The sequence below is a fragment of the Bubalus bubalis genome, chromosome 6 (assembly GCF_019923935.1).
Source record: "Bubalus bubalis isolate 160015118507 breed Murrah chromosome 6, NDDB_SH_1, whole genome shotgun sequence".
NCBI classification, from domain to species: domain Eukaryota; kingdom Metazoa; phylum Chordata; class Mammalia; order Artiodactyla; family Bovidae; genus Bubalus; species Bubalus bubalis.
In genome coordinates this window covers 109,860,164-109,877,427 of record NC_059162.1, presented here as the reverse complement: position 1 = coordinate 109,877,427, position 17,264 = coordinate 109,860,164, and the positions used below count along the sequence as shown (strand labels likewise).

Genomic DNA, 17,264 nt, shown 5'->3' with positions numbered 1-17,264 from the left:
ATTTTGGGGCCCAGGAAAATAAAGTCTGTCACTGTTTCCATTGTTTCCCCATCTATGTGCCATGAAGTGATGGGACCGAATACCATGATCTTAGTTTCTTGAATGTTGAGTCTTAAGCCAGCTTTTTCACTCTCATTTTTCACCTTCATAAAGAGATTCTTTAATTCCTCTTCGCTTTCCGCCATAAGGGTGATGTCATCTGCATAACTGAAGTTATTGATATTCCTCCTGCAATCTTGATTCCAGCTTGTACTTCATCCAGTCCGGCATTTCACATGACGTACCCTGCATTTAAGTTAAACAAGCAGGGTGACAATACATGTACTCCTTTCCCAATTTTGAACCAAGCTCTTGCTCCATGTCCAGTTCTAATTGTTGCTTCTTGACCTGCATACAGGTTTCTCAGGAGGCCGGTAAGGTGGTCTGGTAATTCCCATCTCTTGAAGAATTTTCCACAGTGTGTTGTGATCCACAGTCAAAGGCTTTACTGTAATCAATGAAGCAGAAATAGATGTTCCTCTGTAATTCTCTAGCTTTATCTATGATCCAAAGGATGTTGGCATTTTGATCTCTGGTTATTCCGCCTTTTCTAAATCCAGCTTGTACATCTGAAAGCTCTCTGTTCACATACTGTTGAAGCCTAGTTTGAAGGATTTTGAGCACTACTTTACTAGTGTGTGAGATGAATGCAATTGTGCGGTAGTTTGAGCATTCTTTGGCATTGCCTTTCTTTGGGATTGCAATGAAAACTGACCTTTTCCAGTCCTGTGACCACTGCTGAGTTTTTCAAATTTGCTGGTATGTTGAGTGCAGAACTTTAACGGCATCTTTTAGGATTTGAAACAGCTCAGCTGGAATTCCATCACCTCGACTAGCTTGTTCGTGATGCTTCCTAAGGCCCACTTGACTTCATACTCCATGATGCCTGGCTCTAGGTGAGTGATCACACCATCATGGTTATCTGGGTCATTAATATCTTTTTTGTATAGTTCTTCTGTGTATTCTTACCGCCTCTTCTTAATATCTTCTGCTTCTGTTAGGTCCATACCGTTTCAGTTCTTTATTGTACCCATCTTTGCATAAAATGTTCCCTTTGTATCTCTAATTTTCTTGAAGAGATCTCTAGCCTTTCCCATTCTATTGTTTTCCTACATTTCTTTGTATTGTTCACTTAAAAAGGCTTTCTTATCTCTCCTTGCTATTCTCTGGAACTCTGCATTCAGATGCATATATCTTTCCTTTTCTCCTTTGCCTTTAACTTCTCTTTTTTCTGAGCTATTTGTAAGGCCTACTCAGACAACTATTTGCCTTTTTGCATTTCTTTTTCTTGGGGATGGTTTTGATCACCACCTCCTGTAAGTTACAAACCTCTGCCACAGTTCTTCAGGCATTCTATCAGCTCTAATCCCTTGAATCTATTTGTCACTTCCACTGTATAATTGTAAGGGATTTCATTTAGATCATACCTGAATGGCCTAGTGGTTTTCCCAACGTTCTTCAATTTAAGTCTGAATTTTGCAGTAAGGAGTTCATGATCTGAGCCACAGTCAGCTCCTGGTCTTGTTCTGCTGACTGTATAGAGCCTCTCTATCTTTGGCTACAAAGAATACAATCTGATTTCAGTATTGACCATCTGGTGATGTCTAGGCGTACAGTCATCTCTTGTGTTGTTGTAAGAGGGTGTTTGCTATGACTAGCGTATTCTCTTGCAGAACATTCTCTGTATTTGTTGACAGAGCAAAATGCTTGGCACATAGTAGGCATTCAAAGAATTATCTTTAAATGTATTTAAAAATTGGGTAAACTTTTAAAATTATGTTATTTTCTTAACTAACAATATCTGTCAAAAGATGTCCGTTCTAATATGGAATTACTTAAGTTTTAGTCAGACTCTTAATGTTATTTCATTTCCTTAGCTAAAAGAAGGGAGGGATAGGAGAGAAAACCAAAGTTCTCAGTTCACTAAGAAATGAGAAAGAGCTTTTTGAATTAAACTGGGGAGAGCACTGAACGGCAGGTATGACGAGAGATGTGCAAAATGAGAAACTAAAGAAAAGCCAAATGGATTAAAAAAGAGATAATGGAATCTAACATAACCAGCTAGGATACAGCCTTTCCTGCCTAACACCGAACTGAAAAATCTTTTCAAATCACAAAGCAATCTTTCCTCATGAAAGGACCAACCGATTTCCAGTTCCCTGAGTTATCTATTTCAGACCACTCCACTTCACTCAAAGGCAAGATAGGCTTTCACCATGGAACTTTCAGAACAAAGCATCGGTGGAGAATAGCTTCCCAGTTCAACTAGGCAAATAGTCATCCATCACCGATGACATTTAGATCCATTCAATTTCCCTTCACCTGAGTAATGATGAAAAGAAAAAGAAAAGGACGCATCTAAGTTCTGGTCACCTAGATGAATGGAAACCAGTCCACCACAATTCTATCACTTTTAGTTTCTACCTGATACTTATTAATAAATCAAAAGTTTGCATTAATTGGACAGGTTGCTATAAAGTTTCAAAAGATGTATCTGTTAAGATTTAGTTGAAAGCCATTTTCACAACCAAGTCATAAGTGAGAATAAGAATCGAAATGCTGGTATCGCTGAAAATAGCTCTCCTACCATAAAGTCACCTGCTTAGAAAAGAGCCAGTCATCAGGAGCTTTATAATATTTAAAGGCAGATTGAAGGCTAATGATTAAACCATGTATTTAAGAGAAACTGTGACTGGGGGTTACACTGCTGCGTATCACACACTCAGAATCTCCTGCTTTGCTTTTTCTCCCACCACCTTATGACTAAAAGACTCTGGAGAACGCTGTCAGCAAGGAGAGCACGCCTCCAAGCCACAGCGGGAAGGAGCCCACATCTCTCTGTGTAACACTGTCTTCATATTCAAAAAGCACAGGTATCAAATGATAATAGACAACTTTGGCCTGTGAATAAAAGTGGTCTTAAGAAGAAAGACTTTTTTCCCCAAAGAGAAAAGCTGCAGGATATGATGCCAAGAATCAAGCAATTCTCTATACAGCCCACTTGTAGATGTTATCGTTAAGAACCTGCAGCCGATTGCTGTCTCTGACTGTAGGGCTGATAAATTATTTGCATTCACAATCATACCAACCTTCTTTGGAAACCCACACAATGAACCTTGAATCAGAGCACTGTTTTGTTTCAGGGGAAGGTTTTTTTTGGTTTTGGTGGATTTGGGATTTTTTTTTTTTTTTTTTTTTTTCCCTTTTTCTCTTTTTTTGCTGGATGGTTTTGTTGTTTCTAAAGAGAAGGTCATTTAGAGGGCTGCAGCAGAGATATATAAATCAAATAAAACAGCAGTAAGCGTGAGAAGAAATAAGGAAATAATATAGCAAACCATGAAGTGTTACTTCAGCAGATATGGCCAATAGAGGAAAATTTTATGTCAATTTATCTATTAAAAAAAATCTCTCCTTTTGGAGTATTATGTAAGTCTCATTAAAAAAAAAAAAAAAAAAAAAAAACTGCTGTGGGCTGAACTGGGACATGCGAGGACTCAATACTACCAAGTTTCAGATTCTTAAATATCTCAAACCACTTTTTGCTTATAGCAAATAAAATGCAAAGCTACAGATGCTTTCTCATCGGTGTGTAAATGAAAGCAAAACTGTATGAGTAGTTAGTATTCTTAGAATTTTTAAGAGCCAGTTTATTTAAATTAAACCAAAGCTTATCTGTATCTGTACAGAAATAAAAATAATCTTCCTAGGGCTCTTCTTCTCTAGACTTTACAGAGCTGTACATATTCTTCCCTTTACCTTTCCCTCTGCAACAGAGAAGTGAAAGAGCTCTGTAGGGTAAAAGCCACGTCAAATGAATCTGAGAGAAGTTCAAAGGGGTTAGAGTATCACTTCTCTCACCAGCCCGCTAGAGCAGGGTTCAGCTCTTCCCTGCACCACTCTTTGTGCTCCCACAACACAGCCTGGAATTTACCATGCTTTTTTATGTCTCTACATCTATCTTTGCCTCCCTGGTGTGAACACTCCAATGGCAGGGAAGTGGGTTTTATTTAGCCAGGGACAGTGCTTGTTGACATGAATTATATGTATCTATAGTATATACTTACCATCTAGATATTAATTATCATTAATTATTTGAATTAAGCATCCTATAGAAGTATTCAGAGAAGGCAATGGCACCCCACTCTAGTACTCTTGCCTGGAAAATCCCATGGATGGAGAAGCCTGGTAGGCTGCAGTTCATGAGGTCGCTAAGAGTCAGACGTGACTGAGCGACTTCACTTTCACTTTTCACTTTCATGCATTGGAGAAGGAAATGGCAACCCACTTCAGTGTTCTTGCCTGGAGAATCCCAGGGCAGAGGAGCCTGGTAGGAGGCAGTCTATGAGGTCGCACAGAGTCGGACACGACTGAAGCGACTTAGCAGCAGCAGCAGCAGAGAAGTATTAAAAATGCAGTAAGCGTATAACAATATACATAAAGCACCAAACATCACAAATATTAGAAAAGTATATTAGAACACTGTAATCTAGTTAGTCAGTAACATTATGTAGTACTGACATTCAGATATTGTTTGGTATTGTTTGGTTTTTATTTACTGCAGATGTGTGGCTCTCAATAACTTCATTTTTATGATACCTTCATACATACACACATAAATACATATATATAAAAATGTGTGTGTGTGTATATATATATATATATATATAGGTATTTTTCTCCTATACTTCCATTTTCAAGTTGATTGTAATTCTCACATTCAACAGAGAGAAATAAAAATTTGGGCAAAATGGTCAACATTTCTCCCTACCCAAGTATCTAGTACAGACTCTATCTAGCCACAGAGAAATAGCCTTTCCTTATGCTCATCTGTAAAATGGCAATATTTCTCTGTGGCTTCAAAGTGACACTAATTCTAGGCAGGCAATAAAGATATCCAAATGCCCCTTGGCCTCTTGCTCTCTCTCTCACATACACACACTCCCCACAGACACACAGAAAACCCTTGAAAACACACTGTTTGTGGAAGGCCTTCACTCTTCTACCTCTTCCTCCCTAATGACAGAAGCAGCCATGCTACCAAGGCAGCAACCCCCACATGAAATATGAAAGAGTGGGGGCGAAACAGCTCAATCAAACAGCTTAGGGAAGGAAAGGAGGGTATGCTTGTCAGCGAAACTGTCCATGAAAAGGCCAGAAAACTTTTCCTTCTGCCATGACTATCCTGGGCAAATCAGCCTGCTCTAGATCTACCTACCTGCGCTTAGAGATCAAGCCCTCCCTTTAACCTTTCACAGAAGAGGTAATATGAAAACTCACCCAATTATCTGAAAAGTGCATCATGAGAAACGTCAGGGTGCAGCTTATGAGCATACTCTGGAGAGCACAGCTAAGACCAATTCTGAAAACCAAGGAGGAAAGGAAGAGCCGGAAGCTTCTGTCAGGCTGGGGCGGGGCCTCCACAAGGGCAGAAAATCTCCCTCCGTCAGGTCCAGAGGTGGCTGGGGCCACGGGGGCCTCCAGTAAGTGGGGACTGGGCAGAGCAAACAAGGCCCTCACAGACAGAACTTCCTCTGCGGTATCCCTGAAACTACATCTGGAGGTTCACGATGGGGTTCACAGGTAATAGTTATTTCTATCTGGAATAATAATTTCCTAAACTTTCTACATTAAGCATGCATGACTTTTATAATAAAAAAAGAAACAGTTAAAGAAATCAAACAAAAACCAAGCAGCTAGAGAGACTGATGAAGGGGAATGCACGGCTAGAAGAGCAGCTTGGTGGTGCTTCAGCACAGGGGGCTATTTTGCTTCAGGCCAAAAGCCACAGACTGACCCAGCAGGATGCAACTTTCTGAAGTGGAACCTGGCTCTTCGGCATCTCTCTACAAGGTTGCTTCATTTATTCTGATTAACACTCACTCATTCTACCAGGCCAATTTCCATAAGCTTCCAGCTGACTCAGGTTGCCCTCAGTTAAGGACAATAAGCACTCAATTGTATCAAAAAAAAGAAGAAGAAACAGAGTTCTTTCTTTATAGGCAGAATGGCTGTCCCTTCAAAGTTTTAAGCCTAAATCTGAAATTAGAGTACAGAAGTAAAACCCAATCAGTATAAGCTCCTCATCTTCCAGGACTGGTAATTCCCCTTATTACCTAAAAGTGAGAGAATCCATAAGCATTTATTTTAAATTGCTGCTGGATCTGAATCAAAGTATAACGTTAAGCCAGTTGGAAGAAAGAAAGCATTCCTAAACTCCTGTCATTTGCCAGGAGAGTGTTAAAATAGGAAATGGGATGAGCCACATTAGGCATCCATCTTTAGGGGCAGAGTCTGCAGCTGGTGGAGTTGGATAGGCCTTGGCCAGCATTCCTCTCTGCTTCTGTTTCTGCTAGAACAAGGCCTGTTAATTCATTCTTCAGGGACATTCATGATTTCTTATCATCCCTGGGTATTTTATAGTTTTCTTTTGTGACTGACCAGACAAGTTTAGGACTAATAAAATGTGGTGCTTCCCTTGCACAGGGACTGTTCACCTGATAGCCTACTAACAGACCTGATGTAAAAAGGATTTTCCAGAGCTGACTGGCTGGGTATATCTAATACCCATGACATCACCAGAAGACACACATGCTCTTCCAAATCAGAGCAGGGGCTGCAGCTGTCACACTTTTCCCTAATCTCCAGATAACTACCCTCACCGCTTATTCAGGGATGTGGGTTATTAATGGTGGAGAGAGTGGGCTGGGTTGAAAGGAAAGCTGGATATACTGTATGAATAGACAGGGGCTTCACCTACACAATTCTCAGCAGAAGGTTCCTCTCCTAAGACCAGCCTGAGACATCACATTCTCTAGTCTCTTAGGATTCTGCAAGTAAAACTGGGTCTCTCTTGTCACTGAATTACCTTGAGACCCTAGGGAGACCTCTGCCTCTTTGAAGGGAACCTTGATAGCAGTAACATCACCCCTGTCGAAGAGAATTTCTTTTCCCTAGTAATGGCCAAGGAATCACTAGGCTGCAAACTCCAAGAGGGCAGAGACCATGTCTGCCTTCCTCACCACTGCATTTCTAATGTCTAGGATGGCAGGCACCCAATAAATACGTTTTGAAGGAAGGAACTAACTCTGCAAGCTACTTCTGACATAAAATCCAAAAATGCTATTGGAGTAGCCCCAGGCAAAACACTGCCCTGACTATAAGAACCAACCTGGCCTAGGACAAGAGTTTGCCAAACATGGGCAGATCATCAGTGTTGGGGGAAGTGAACCAGGGCTGAGGGCCAGCAGAGCAGAGCCCTCTTCCAGAGGAGAAGGATCCCTGACTGAAGGACCAAACAAGTAGCCAGTCTTGCTCCTCAGGGGTATGTTACAGGAAATACAAATGGAGTTCACTTTGTCATGGGCTTCAACCAACCTCAGACCTGAATGGAGGCCTACTTTTCCTGACAATGCAGAAAGGCCAGCTGCCTACAGTATACTTCAAAAAATGTGGGGACTGATGTCCCACTAGAGGTTTAAGAAGCCAACAGAGACCTCAAATCCACTGCCAACTGGGTCGTCTCAGGATAAGACAAGAATCCAACTAGTCAGAGTTTTTTATGTCATTATATCATAATGACTACTGCTAACATTTGCTAAATTGTTATTTATGTACCTGGGAGAAGGCTAAACACTTTGCATAAACATTTCAGTTAAATCTTCATAACAACCGTATCAGAGGTACTGTCATTCTTGTTTTGTAGATGAAGAATCTGATGAAAAGTGAATTTCAGTAATACCACCCAGTATATAATAGAAGCAGGGCTCAGATTCAGGCTTGTTTTACTCCCAAGTCCATGCTCCAGGGTCTTGACCACTCTGCCTCCGGTTTCTTGCTCAGCTGATGAACTAGGTAGGTGGTCAAGACCAATTCTTATAACTTCTCTCTAAAACATATCCAGCACTATCTGGAATCAAAAGTGGCTAAAAGATCTTAACAACATGGGCTGACTTTTCTCAAGGCAGTTCCTGGATGGAGGATCAGAAAGAAAGTTCAAAAGGTAGGCCCTCAAACCAAGAGCTGTGCATTTCAACCCAAACCCTTCAATACTACTGTCAACTACAACTGACACTTGCCAAGAGCATTTGCCAGAGACTGAACAGCGGCATGTGCCATCTACCTCTGTGGAGAATGAATCCTGCTGCTGCTGTAGCAGCTGACTTTCAGCAACCCCTGAGAGGAATTCAGGGTAGAGAGTGAAGCACTCTGCTGCTCCAGGGAAACTGGTGGAACAGGTCTTTAGATAATTAGATATTTTCAGGAACTGATTTATGATCCCAACCCTTCCATCTCTTCATATCTAGAAAAGCACCCTTCATGGTGACATAAGCTCCTCCTGAGCAGCGGAAAACCTTTTGTAAATTAAGTGCATGATTGCATTGAACTCCGACTTCACCAAAATCTTATATATTATTGACTCTCCCCTCAATGCCTCTTTGGAGCAATCTCTCAGACCTATCTAAGGTGCTGCCTCCCAGGCTGCAGTTTTCATTTTGCCCCAAATAAAACAACTCACAACTCTCACACTGTGCATCTTTTTTAGTTAACACTACTCACCGAAGCATAGATGTCCAAAGAGTAACCACACACATAGTCTTGATCACATTCCTGCTCATTCCACACAATGCCTTGAATTGCAAGCTGTTCCAATTAGTAGGACTTTTATACAACCTCCAAAATAAGCCAAAAGACCATATTTTGGTCCTGTATTTGTTATTCTGTTTTTATAAATTCCTCCACTATTTTACTATTTCCTCCCTGAGGAATTTCTAGGAGAGTCAATTTAAAACAGTTTTTAAATTGAATTGGATTTACTGCCTAATTATACCACTTTCTTAACCCTCTTTGTCACACAAGTTAGGAAGTAAGTTTGTGTCTGCATAAAGCGCAAATACAACCCACCAGAATTACAGTTTTCCGAGTGAGAGAGAAGGACTTACGATGATTATCTTTCGTTCACCTGAAACTCTCACAGCATTGTTAATTGGCTATACCCCAATACAAAATAAGAGGGTAAAAAGACAAAAAAGATGATTATCTTTTACTGGAGAGTATTTAAGCAAGAGACAATTACTTCATTTCATGGGGAGAGAGGCTAACTTAAGATATTTTTGACTGGTCTTACTTAGGTCAATTAAATTGTGATGTAAAAAGACGCCACAGCCTTGTTCAATGCTAGCTGAATTTTAGAATCAAAGAGCTTGTATGGTTTATGTTAACAGCCAGAAAACCCTACCTTCCCCCAGCTGCCGTGTACGCAAGTCATTATCACAATCTGAGGAGACAGATTTAGGATTAATAATTTATTACCTTCCTGTACTGCAATATAATTAAGAATATAGGACAGTTTGGCAGGAAAAAGTTGCTGCTGAAGGCTCACTGCTATGAGGTATATAGTCCATTAGTCATTCACCTTAAATTAGGTGCCCAGCAGATACAAGAAGAGCAGCGATATAATGCCACCTAAAAAGTTTCCTGAAAATGCTTTTCTCTAATATAAAAAAGAGAAATATATCATTCTCTTAAAGGAAAAAGACACCACTTGGTCTGACTGGCACACCAGGGGCTACAGCTCTCAAAGCACAGCGCAACCAACACGTGGGGGCAGAGGAGGAAGTGAGCTCAGGTGCCTTCTGTCCGCCAAGGGCAAATGCAAGCAGGTATGAGGGCAAAATGGGGACGGCAGCCAGCCGGCGGGGGAAGGCCTCTCGCTAAGCCAGACGCTGCCCGAGTCCCATCTGCAGCCTCTGTGGGGGTGAGGGTCAGAATTAATCTCTCCCACCCAGAGTTTAGGACTAATTGAAAAAATAAAACATGGCAGTTAGAGGTACATGGAGACCAAAATATCTTTATAAGGGATAAGGTGCCTGGAGAACATAGCTTAGATGTACAATCACAAATGCATTTCCTAATAATTTCCTATACTGAATTACAACTTATCAACTGGACAAACATAGGCTGCCCTGCCATGGGCAGACCAGTTAGAGCATGGCAGGGAGAGAACACATGGAAATTCTCAAGACTAGCCATTCCCCACCACAGAATTCTTTTCCAGTACCACTAATCAGAAAAATCACTTTTTCATTCCTGGAGAGAATCAGAAGGGGTCGGGGGGAAAAGAACAAAAATAATCTTCCTGGGAAGTGAAGTGTCCACTTAATGGACCAAGACTGAAAAAACAGCATAGGAAAGATTGATTCTCCTTAACATATAAATTCCAAAGTGGTCCTATCTCAAACATTATCTTTAGGTTAACCCAACAAACCTTTATTGCTACCTACTACATGCTACTGGAGAAGGAAATGGCCACTCCAGTACTCTTGCCTGGAAAATCCCATGGACGGAGGAGCCTGGTAGGCTATAGTCTATGGGGTCGCAAAGAGTCAGACACGACTGAGCGACTTCACTCACTCACTCACATGCTATATGTCAAGTAAGTAATTATAAGTAAGACAGCTTCCTGAAGTAGACACATAAGTAAGTATAGTAGACTTCTGCTCCCAGCTATGATGGAGTATGCTGGTACAAGACTCATCATCTACACAAATAACTATAAAACTGGACAGAATACTTAAGACAACTGCTTTCCATCAGGAGATAAGAGTGTAAGGTTACAATCCCTGGGAGAAGGGAAACTTGAAGTGAGCCCCAAAGTTGCCCAGTTCTCTTTTAAGGAACAGTTTCTCATCCACAGCACAGAAACCTGGGACCCAAACAGTACAGAGTAACATCAAGGCCAAGTGGCAGAGCTCTGAGTGTGGCTAGAACCTGAGTGGCGGGACACTGGACAAGGAGCTGTGAAAACAGGGAAATCCCAAAAGGCTGAGGGCTGGGACATAAAGGCTCACAAAGGTTTGGATATACTAGATGCTACAGCGATGAGAAGGAAACAGAAACACTAGAAGTCAAGCAGTGCTGGGGTAGGAATAAGGAGCATTCTAGAACTCCGGCTCTGCCAAAGTGAAGAAATCACACTAACAACACATACCAGCAGGCACTAGAAAGGCCTTTAGGAGTAAGAACCACATTCAAGGGCAAGACCTACTCTGAACCTCTCCTCTCAAAGCCTAAAACCACACAGTGCAATATGGCATAATAACAAAGCAATGTATAGATAGTATGAGAAGATTAAAGAAAAAGTTCAAATCAGAGGCTTCAGGGAAAGCACCAGAGAGGAGTTTATGTTTACCTGAATCAGAACACATCAGGCAGAATGGTAACGGCACAGGCAGAGGAATAGAGCACTCTACGTGGAAACATGAGACGGCACTCTGCAAACAGCAAGTTGAAAGTGGAGGAGAAAAGGGAGTATAGAATGACTCAGGGACTTATATACCTCAGAGAATGAGTTGAGATGGTCTTTGCACTGGGGGCTTCCCTGGTGGCTCAGTGGTAAAGAATCCACCTGCAAGGCAGGAGATGCAAGAGACATGGATTTGATTCCTGGGTGGGGAAGATACCCTGGAGGAGGAAATGGCAATCAACTCCAGCATTCTTGCCAGGAAAATCTCAGACAGAGGAGCCTCATGGCATACACAGTCTTTGTACTGCTACAGGGAATAAAGGAGGAAGAGGGGTAAAAGATGATGAGTTCAGTCTTGATACATTAAGTTGGAGATATGTGACGTACAGGTGGCTACATGGTCTGCGGTCCAGCAGAGAAGTGAATGAACACATATAGATTTGGGAGCAGTGAGCATACAGGTTACAACTAAGGGAAAAAATGAGATTGTCCATGGTGGGCACACAAGAAAGAGTAGAAACAGAACTCTGAAGAACAAAACATTTAAGGGACAAACTGAGAAGAGACTGAGGGAAGAATAATTAGAAAGTGCGATCCATCAGCTGAAAGGAGAACAAAGAAAAGCATGGTTGTAACTTAAGGCAACTGAGGAGAGGGCATCCAGAAAGCAGCCAAAGGTGCCAAACGCAGCAGGGGCATTGAGTAAAAAGTAACGGTGTCAAACTAGGGAGGCCATGGTTAGCTCGGTAAAGGCCAGGCTTTAGGCAGAAGCCAGACCTCACTGGTTCAGAAGAGGACAGAGGCGGGAAAACAGAGACAATAAATGTGGTGTGCTTGCTCAGAAAGCTTCCCTGGCTGGGAAAGACGAAGCCAGGAACCCGGCCAGAGATCCCTCACAAAGAACAATGCTTGGCTCAATAAATATTTGTGAAATGAATAAGCAGTTATAAAAAAATAAAACAAATAAATGATCTGCACCCATCTGGTTGTTTGACTGGCCCTTGTTTGTTACTGCGTCGGTTTGTCTGTTGGCAAACCGGATACGTATTAGGCCCAAGCCAAGTTCCATTTCCTTCACAAAGCCTTCCCTGATTTTTCTCATCTTCAACAACCTCCCCTATGACAAACAAAAAAACAGAGAATAACAAGTGTTGGTGAGGACATGGAGGAATGTTCTGGAACCCTCATACACTGCTGGTGGAAATGTAAAACGATGCAGCTGCCGTAGTAAGCAAAAAAAGTTAAACAGTTACCATATGATTCAGCAACTCTACTATATAAAACAAAATCTATACCTGAAATATTATTCAGCTACGAAAAGGAAAGTGGTACCGAAACATGTTACAACATGAATCTTGAAAACATGGCCCTAAGTGAAAGAAGCTAGACATAAAAGGCCACTTACTGTATGAATCCAATTATATTAAATGTCCAGAAAAGGCAAACTCCTAGAGTTGGAACGTAGATTAGTGGCTTCCAGAAGCTAGAGAAGGGAGAAACAGGGAATGACTGCTAACAGGTATGAGGCTTCTTTTAGGAGATAAAATGTTCTGGAATTAAATAATGGTATTATACCTCAGTTAAAAAATACCTCTAATCTCTCACTACAGAACTCCTAAATTTTACCTATCTATTTAATCCAGTATCTACTGATTTATATTGAGTAAAACTGCTCTTTTCAGTGAGAGAGAGGTTCCTTGAAGACAGACAGTTTTCTCCTGGACTATTTTATTAGCTTCCTAACAGATATCCTTACCTCTAGCCCTCATCTCCCTCCCCTTGCCATCTTTCTCCCATCCGCACCATTACCATTTTCTGTATTTTAGCAAAAATGTTCCAGGAATGTACCAGTATCACTCTTCTGCTCAAAGTTTTAATAGCTCCCAATTTTCTAAGGCAATGTTCTCCAAAGTAGAGTTTTTGCTTACCAGAGGTACACAAGACAAATTATGGAGTTATGAAAAGAAAATATTAAAACTATTAATATTTGTTTTTAGTTGGTCTTATTAAGGTTCTGCTTTTGGAATCTCTTATAAACATAAGACTTTAGCACAATGGTGCTTGTTTATAATGTATAAACAAAAATTGGAACACATCCTCAACTTTTTTATGGATATGAGCGCATAATCAAGAAAATTTGTAGACCACCTGCCTTAAACAATTAAAATCAAAGCTGCTTTCTATGGTATATAAGATCCTTCATCACCTGGCCACCATCTACCTCTTCAGAAGTCACCATTCCAGCTTTGCTCTTTTTATTTCAGCAGCACTAATCTGCATACAGAGTTTCCTTTATTTACCAAGCTGTTTCATAATTTTGTGCTTTTGCTCTTTCAATCCCATTGCCTGGGAATCGCCTTCAAATTCAACCTTCAGCATTCTGTCAGGCATCAGCTTCCCTGGAGAGAACGCTTCAGTCCTCCCCGTTCTTCTCTAAGCTGAACGCGTCTCTGGTTGCAGCAGAACTCTGGGCACTGCACCCCTCCATCTTTTCACTCACCACATCATAGTATTTACACATCTATCTCCCTCGCTAAATGAGGAGTTCTTCCAGGGCAAGAACCACATCATACTCATCTTTATTAACCTCGTGCTTCATCCAGGACCATAATCCTAGTAAGTTCTAAAAAACTGGTTCTGAATTGAATCTTTTTTCTCCGTACTCTAAATACTTACTAACTCTGTAGTCTATTTCCCAGAAGCAAGGGAACCATAGTAAACATTTTTACAGCCAATTGCTAGCTTCAGATGTACATTAGCCTCAATGACTCGTCTTGGTTTAGCTTTCCAAGGCTGGTTCTGGCCCTTTAAATGTTAACATATTTTTGAATTGTTATTATATATGTTAAAAGGTTAACATGTTTGTGAATTGAAATGCCAAACATTAGGTATGCTTGGAAAGAACTTAAAGAGCAACTGGGTGAGGATACTGATTTCAAAGTGAAGGGAACGGTCTTTCTCAAAGGAAAGCAGGGTGTTTGCTTTGATATCCCTACTGCACCAGTAACAGAAGTACAGAAGAGTGGCAAGACTCATGACGCTGGCTGTTTTCGGTGGCCACGGAGCAACCAGAGCTAGAAGTACCACAGGAAGGATACTGCAACTTCCGAGGACAATGAGAAGGCAAGAGGCTTCAGGGAACATCTCGAGGGCAACCGAGGTGTCAGGGGACAAGGGGAAAGTAGAAGCTTCAGAGGACAGCAATCAGGAGGTGGCAACAAAAGTAACAGATTCCAAAACAAAGGCCAGAAGCAGAGTTTTAATAAAGCATTCGGGCAGTAATTTGAAGTAGAAGATTTATTTGGCAAAAACAGCAACATGAAACTGAACATTATTTTCCACACAAAGTTAAAAGCACATTGTATTTCCATTCTGACCACTTGGCCAGTTCCCATCTCTTTGAGAGAGATAAGCTTCAGTTAAATTATTTCATCTGATTGATGACTGTCATTTATAACTGTACCGCTACTTCTGTCTCAGGTATTCCTTTGGAAAAGGTGTATGGATTCATTACAAACTCTAATGTATTGCCTATAGATTATAAGATAAAGTCAAGTATGCATCTGCTGATACTTTTTAAGTTGACCCGTCTTTATATTTAGAAATGTCTCTTAATAGTAGGCTTAGCTCAGATGGTAAAGAATGGTGGCTCAGATGGTAAAGACTCTGCCTGCAATGCAGGAGACCCGTGTTCGATCCCTGTGTGGGAAAGATCCCCTGGAGAAGGAAATGGCAACCAACTCCAGTGTTCTTGCTTGGACAATTCCACACAAAAGAGCCTGGCAGGCTATAGTCCATGGGGTCGCAAAGAGTCAGACACAACTAAGCAACTATCACTCATTCACACTATTTATCAATATCTTAATCAGATCATGCTGTTCTCAAAGGCATTAAGTCTCCTTAAAGTGTCTTCACATATCTCTGCTCTGATTGTGTTCATTCTAAACTTTCGCTCTCCAATGATAGACTTTGATTTTAATGTTTAATGATTTTATGTTTAATGTTTAATGATTTTAATGTTTAATTTTCAAGGGACAATTCCCTTATTGCTAATTTATTATTCAGTCAACAAATATTTTTATGGTGCATCTACTATATGCCAAGCCCTTGGTACTTGCTAGGAATAGCTGGCATAAGCAACATAAGCATAGGCAAAATCTCAGCTCTCGAGAAGCTGACAACCGATCGCAGGACTTTCCAAATTCTTGGGGTCACTTCACATTTGTCTCCAGATATTGATAATCCCCTCGTCCAAAATGCTATTTTAAGCCATTTAACAATAACATTAGAAAAATAGTGATTCAATGGCTCACGAGGAAAACACAAAGCATCTTTTATCAAAGTGTTATCACTGCTTCCTAGCAGTGGGTTCTGGCACTGAACCCAAAAACGAAACAAAAAAGAAGCCCATTATACATAAGTCAATGTACACCTGGGGTTCTCCCAGAGACGAAAAACTGCTAAGTGATAAACAGGAACAGGAATGAGTAACTGCAGAGCTGCTTTCTTTTGGTTAGTTTTTCAAGAATAATTTCTATAATCCATGAACTAAAAACAACAACAAACCATCAGGAATGTATTTTATCAAGTAAAAACCAAACAAATTCATAAGCAGATAAATACTGATTCAGGCTACCAACAACAGGAATTTGCTCCTATTGTTTTATTGTTGCTTTTTCAAATAGGGTCTACCCCCGCCTTATAAAAAGAGTTAACATGTACCCTGGAAAACACAGAAAAGAATCAATATAAAGCGTAATAACCAGTGGGGAGGGCTATGCTGTGCATCCCTTCACTCTCGCTGCAGGGAGATGGCTCAGCAGCTTTTCCTATGGAGGTTCCTGACCTCTGTCATCTCCGGGAAGCCCACTGAGGGTGGGTGGGCAGCCCTCGCCTCCAGGGCACTGTAGACCCCAACAGCACAGTCCTAGTAACCTGACAGTAACACCCGGCTACTCCTGGTCGATAGACACCACCAGTGTCTGTACAAACTCTAACATCCAGGATGAACCTGACTTTCAAGACCAAGTTGTCAACACAGAGACACCAGTGGTTGTGGATTTCCATGCACCATGTTGTGGTCCCTGCAAGATCCAGGGGCCAAAGTTAGAGAAAGTGGTGACCAAGCAGCAGGGGAAGGAGGTGATGGCCTAGGTGGATACTGATGACCACACAGACCTCACTGTAGGGTAGGCTAACACGGTGGGCTGACACTGTGCCCACCGTGCTGGCCAGGAAGAAGGGGGATGTGGTGGACAAGTTCGTGGACATCAAATGATGAGGACGAGCTGGAGACCTTCCTGAAGAAGCTGACCGGCTGACAAGCAGGAAGCATCCTGACTGCCCCTGCCCACCCGGGCCCCATGGTCCCAGGGGAACCCTGATAAAACTCACAGCCTTTCTTTGCTGGCCCTTCTCACCTCCTCCCTCTGTCCAGCCCCAAGCTTTGGAGACTAAGCCTCCAAACAAGGAGGCCAGGGTGGCCACCTGAGGGACAGGGCTGCTGCCCAGCTGAAAGAGTCATCTCCCCCCTGCCTCCCAACCCCACCTCTGTCTGCTCCCTCCAGGGCTTTTGGCCCTGCGCTAAGGATGCTGGGACAGAGCCCTGGGGCCAGCCTGCAATAACGGTTTAGTCCTGTCTCCCTGTTCCCTTCTGATCTGAACACTGGTGTCTGGCTCATTTGCCTCCTGCATTTTCCTTTCCTGCTGCTGTTTTGTGAAAAGACAAAGAAGGAAAAAGAAACCCAAACAAGTGAGAATAAAATATATAATTCTCTCATTTTTCATAGGCTGTAATAAAGAACTTTATGTGATCCTTCTATTGCCCACTGTGGAGAACAGACCCTGGGCCCTGTACTACATGACCCTGTATCCATACCCCCACCTCTCCTGCAGAGAGCCACATCCCTCTTTTCTCCCAGGTGCCAGGGCAGCGAACATGTGTTGGGCTGAGGGTATCCTGCAAACCCTTGACTCTGCAAGG

The 17,264-nt window shown here is 41.8% G+C and overlaps 1 protein-coding gene and 1 pseudogene across 3 annotated transcripts in view; one reads left to right on the top strand and one right to left on the bottom strand.

Moving 5' to 3' along the window:
* The window catches only part of KIAA0319L (KIAA0319 like), a 98,635-nt gene that overhangs the window by 75,402 nt on the left and 5,969 nt on the right, over positions 1-17,264 (bottom strand). The gene's annotated exons all lie outside the window — the stretch shown is intronic.
* LOC123334175 lies at positions 16,093-16,602 on the top strand (annotated as a pseudogene).